The sequence below is a fragment of the Macrobrachium nipponense genome, chromosome 29, assembly GCF_015104395.2.
Source record: "Macrobrachium nipponense isolate FS-2020 chromosome 29, ASM1510439v2, whole genome shotgun sequence".
In the NCBI taxonomy this organism is placed as follows: domain Eukaryota; kingdom Metazoa; phylum Arthropoda; class Malacostraca; order Decapoda; family Palaemonidae; genus Macrobrachium; species Macrobrachium nipponense.
In genome coordinates this window covers 32,230,330-32,236,501 of record NC_061092.1, presented here as the reverse complement: position 1 = coordinate 32,236,501, position 6,172 = coordinate 32,230,330, and positions in this window count along the sequence as shown.

Here is a 6,172-nt window from a genome sequence, read left to right as displayed (position 1 = left end):
AAGGGGAATTTTTCTGTCGATAAGAAATTCTTCGGCTCACGGGCGCGAACCATCGAACCTGTGAGTCGACGAATTTCTTATCGGCTGAAAAATTCCCGTTCGGTTAACATATATGAAAGTATATTAATTCCGAGGTAGAGCGAATTAGATATTAAAGGACGTTTGTAGCTCGATGTATGTATATGAATCACGGTAATGTGATATGACTCGTGTATGTATATATATATATATATATATATATATATATTATATATATATATATATATATAAACAGAGCAGCCCCTTCTACTATGCCCCGTATGAACTCGGGGATTATATTGCTTTGACAACGATAAGAAGCTTAACAGGTTGGTGGACGATTAATGCATCTGTCGGCTTAAGAGGTATATCTCTCCTCACCTGAAAAGGAAAAGCAGATTTACTTCATTATTATTATTATTTTCTGCCGGTCAGGACCTTTTGCCTTCATACCACAATTTATTTTTTTTTATTATTATTATTATTATTATTATTATTATTATTATTATTATTATTATATTATTTAATCAGTCGTTATACTTTTACTACACTTGATTTGTGAATTATACTTCGGATTCTTCATCTCTCAGGTTCCTTTGCTTTACAGTGTGCCTGTTTTCACACGCATGCATACATTCATACACACACACACACACACATACACACACACACACACATATATATATATATATATATATATATATATGTGTGTGTGTGTGTTGTGTGTAGGTTTGTGTGTGTGTGTTGTGTGTGTGTTGTTTTGGGTTCATCTTTTGTTATTCCTGCTCTGCAACAGGATTATACAAAAATTTATGTGTGGATTTTGACGAAAATTTTCACTAAATATAATAGCCATCATGACCATCAGCATTTTATGAGATTTTGGAAAAGATAGGAATGTAACTTTTAGGAAAAGAGAGAGAGAGAGAGAGAGAGAGAGAGAGAGAGAGAGAGAGAGAGAGAGAGAGAGTTCAGCCTTTGGCTCGACGATTAAAGCCCTAGAGCCATGGGGTTATCGAAAACGGATCAAAAACGTTCTTCCTGAGCAAGAGCCCGTGCCAGAGCTTATGAACGAACGTTTGCGACTAGAATATAGCCATGATTTTATCACAGCTCACTCCTGGCAGGGGTATGCAGTCTCCGAACGTGCTTGATTTGATAAATTTTCCGTTTTGTAAACTGAATTCTGAGTTTGGAAATGAAACAGCAATTCAGTCAATTTCTCTTTTGTAACTGAATTCTGAGTTTGGAAATGAAACTGGGCACTTCAAGAAACTCTGCCTTTGGTTAATGATTTCTAAGTTTGGAAATGAAACTTGGCAGTTCAAGACGCTCTTTCTTTTGTGGCTGAATCCTAAGCTTGGAAAGGAAATAAAGGAATTCAGTTAATTTTCTCTTTGTAACTGAATTCTAAGTTTGGAAATGAAACTAAGCAGTTCGGTGGTCGCGGGTTCGATTCTCGGCCATTCCATTGAGGAGTGAGAGATGTGTATTTCTGGTGATAGAAGTTCACTCTCGACGTGGTTCGGAAGTCACGTAAAGCCGTTGGTCCCGTTGCTGAATAACCACTGGTTCCATGTAACGTAAAACCACCATACAAACAAACAAACAAACAACCTGATCCGGAACTAAGAATTAATTTTTCTTCTTCCCTCAGGTTACTGAAACATGACTGCAAGAGCACTCCATGGCATAGTAGATTTAGATTTATTGATTTATTTACATCAGCTGGCCTCGCATTGCTGCGATCAGATCAAGAAAAATCTGTTTAGTTAAACATCTGTTTATATGTGTTCATTTTTGTTTGACGCTAAATGTTATTCTTTTACTGTATACAAGTATCATTTTATTTTTGATACACAAATAGCTGCTTGTCGAAGCCTCAACAGTCGCTAATTCATAAGACTGAATTACATCGAGTGGTCTCATATTCCTGTGGTCAGATTAAGAAATATTCTTTACCGTTAATTAACTTGTTTTTGTTAAAGAACTCTCTCTCTCTCTCTCTCTCATTTTTTTTTATCTCAACGGTACTTTATAATTAATTACATAGCTTTCCACTCTAGCTGAATATGAGAATTTTATTTGTGAGAAACGAATATTTTTTTACTGTTATTAAAGTTTTACTTTCCTTATTTTTGGTAAAGAACTGCTTTTCTAAATATCAAGTGTACCTAATACACAGTTGAATAGTTTCCACTCTTGCTGAAGATGAGATTTATATTTATTAATTTTTGTTTGAATCCAGGATTTTTTTAAAAGTTCGATTTTACTTATTTTTGGTGAAGGACTGCATTTTAGTGAAAACCGTTGAAATGACTGTCTGTCCGTCCGCACTTTTTATGTCCTCTTACATATCTTAAAAACTCCTGGGGCTAGAGGGCTGCAAATTGGTATGTTGTTCATTCACCCTCCAATCATGAACCATACCAAATTTCAGCCCTGAACCCTCAATAGTTTTTATTTTATTCAAGGTTAAAGTTAGCCATGATCGAGCGTCTGGTAACGCTAGTGAACAGGCCACCACCAAGCTGTGGATGAAAGTTGTTGTGCGCCATACAGAAAACTCGATTGCGCTGAAGTTTCTTTGGCGCATATTTTACTTGTTTTTTTTTAATCTCAACAGTCCCCAACACATAATTACTTAGGGTTCCACTTTAGGTGAAGGTGATTTTAAACGAAAAGTTCCGCCTTTTCCTAAACACCCTCAGGCTGTATAGGGAAGCAGCGGCGTCGTTCCACGTTAAATGTGGCGTGAAATTGTTTTCCAACATTTTGCTTAATGTAATTGGCCTTATTTGATTATCATATTACGGTTGACGTCATCCGGGAATGATAACGCGAAGACTGTGCTGTTTTTAGGGTTATCTGGAAAGTGATAATTATTAGCCCGTACGAATCATCGACGTAGAATTTTCCTTTCGGTTGGATTTGATCGTTTTTTATGTTTGTCCTCGTCTAGGTTTCATGCATTATTCGCTTGCAAGTGTTGATTAGTATATACATACGCGTAAATATATATATATAATATATATATATATATATATATATATATATATATATATATATAGCGTATATATATATATATATATATATATATATATTATATATATACATACACACACACATAGCGAGTTTCACATATATATTTGGTCACTGGTAGGTCAGGGGGTTAGGTAAAACTCATTGATATGCTATATAGATATACGCACACACACACACACACACACACACACATATATATATATATATATATATATATATATTATATATATAGATATATATATAGTATGTATGTAGTATGTATGTATGTATTCATTAGCATAATACCTTGTTATAGTTCATACCCTTTGTGTGTTGCATTTCAAGGCGCGTTCTATCAGAATTCTTGTACAAAATTCAGCGACTTGAGTTTTTGTGAGAAACCTCCTAACTGTAGCAATGTGGGAAGGAAAAGCTGCTTGTGCCAATCATGGCACCACGAAGAGTAGGAAGAAGATGGCTGTTATTACATGCCACTTGTAATTGATTTTACGTACGTTCATCATAGTAATGATGTACTTACAAATATTTTTTTACGTGGTTTGTTTGAGGTTGTATGAAAATGGAGATTGTATATCTGCGAGGTAATTTCGGTCACTTTAAATAATTAGTTTGCTATTTGAATTTTTATTTGAAGAATTAAAGATTTGTGTGTTTGTGTGCATATGTGGAAATTAGTACTTAACTTTGTGTATTGATAAGTATTGTTCATTTCGCAGAAGCGCGCCCACAGCAAAAATAAAAAATAAGTAAATGAATAAATAAAAATAAATAAAATAAAAAGTGTAACATGAACGCAGTTTTTGTGTAAAGGAAGTTAGGTGTCTCCCTCTCTTTCTTTTTCGTTCTTTTCCTCTTCTTCCTCTCTCTCTCTCGCTCTCTCATTATTATAAGCTAGGGTTCTTTCGAAATAACGATGTTTACAAGTCATTATTGGTGTTTTCCTGTCAGAGCACAGTTTAGAGGATTCCAATTTTCATGCTGTTATAGTCTCTCTCTCTCTCTCTCTCTCTCTCTCTCTCTCTCTCTCTCTCTCTCTCTCTCTCAAAGTATTGTTGGGTCTAAATTTGTCGTTTGTTGAAGGATATAGTAATCTTAAAGTCGCTGTATGTGTGCAATTCACTGGCTGGTTTTAGTGGATTAATAATATATATATATATATATATATATATATATATACTATATATATATATATATATATATATATATATATATATATATAAGCAAAAACAAAATACTTCTGGGGCAGCCCTGTGAGATCTGATAATCAGCCCAACTGGTCTGGTAAAATAATAATAATAATAATAATAATAATAATAAATAATAATAATAATAATAATCCAATAACAATAAAATAATAATAACGAAAAATAAACAGCAGAAATTCAAGTCTATGATTTACCCCCCCCCCAAAAAAAAAAAAAAAAAAAAGATACTTTCGGTAAAAATATGACCCCCTTTCCAAGAAAATCCGTTTATTCTCTCTCTCTCTCTCTCTCTCTCTCTCTCTCTCTCTCTCTCTCTCTCTCCACATTTGAAGAAGCAATCCAACATTTACCGAGCTGGATGTCGAAAGTATTGCCTCCCTCTCGCTGGTCGCTGGTGAAAATTGACGTGGGCCTGTGTTAGCAGTGAGCCTGCTGAATATCAGCCGACGAGAACAGAAACATCAGTGAAAGAAATGAGGGCTTAATTCGTCTTGGGTGCAATAGAATGAAACCAGTTGTTCAACTCGTATAAAAGAATGAGAGAGAGAGAGAGAGAGAGAGAGAGAGAGAGAGAGAGAGAGAGAGAGAGGTGGCGTGGGAATTTGTCATTTGTGAAATTGGTCTTACCTACATATGTATATATATTCAATGTATGTATGTATGTATTTATTTATGTATGTATGTATATTATATATACTTACATACGCACACACACTCCAGTGGAGTGGAGGAGGGGTATAGCACCAGAATATGTTACGCTGGGGCTGTTTGCGATTCGCACCCGTTGACTTACTACCAGGTGCGCGATTATTCACTTCGTAAGTCGACATGTGCACGCACAGGCTTTTGTGTGTGTATGAGTAATTTTCCTAGTGCTTTTGCATGCGTGCAAGTGCAGCATAAATGCCTGTGTGTATTCCAGCTTCGTCGATGATAAAATATATATGATACCATTGTTTTCGTAAAAAGTTTCTCTTTTTTCCAAGTTCATTATTTACTACATTTTCTGTCTCGCAGATATTACCGTTGTTTCTCCATATGTTGCCATGTTATCTTCTGCATTGCGATTTTACAAGCCCCTTTTTACGAGCTTTTTATTATAACTTCTTTCATTGCACGCACTTTATTGCTTTCGTAATGCTCAACTTTTCTTTTGACGGCCAAACTTGGGAATATATCAGATTTGAATAAGATTTTCTTCTTATTCCGTATTTACAATGGCGTTCTGTCTTTCTTATGGTGAAAGTTTCTTTCATCTTTCTTTTCACTGTGTAATTCATTCGACTGTTTTAATCTCCGAAGTTTATTATGTTTCTTTGTTTTTTCTTATTTTAATGTTGCTTTCATATCTTGAAACATCTCGGTCACACTTTGCTACTCTGGCTTAACATTGGCTACACGAATTTATGCAAATGCTGATGCATACATTTTCCTTTATCAGAAGGACGTTGATTAAAGAACATATGTATAGTTACATAAAAGTATATATATATATATATATATATATATATATATATATATTATATATATATATATATATGTGTGTGTGTGTGTGTGTGTGTGTGTGTGTGTATCTTACAGTTCACTTGCAAGATGAAGAAATTTGATGTGCCAGTGGAATCTCCCATATGTCGTTTTGACAGCGTCTCTTGGCAAATAATAGTTCACATACATTTTTCCGTTAAAATTTCTCCTCCTCCCCCTCCTCCTCCCCCTCCGAAAAAGGGGGTTACGCTCATGAATTTCATAGGTGGTTAATTCGTGAAATATACGTGCTCCGGCAAATTGAAATGTCGACCCGATAACTAGCTAATCAATCATACGAATAATACTCTTATATTATTGTAGACATTAGCTTCTATCTTTAGTCCTGGCCTTCCCCACCCACTATCCAGATCAGTCTT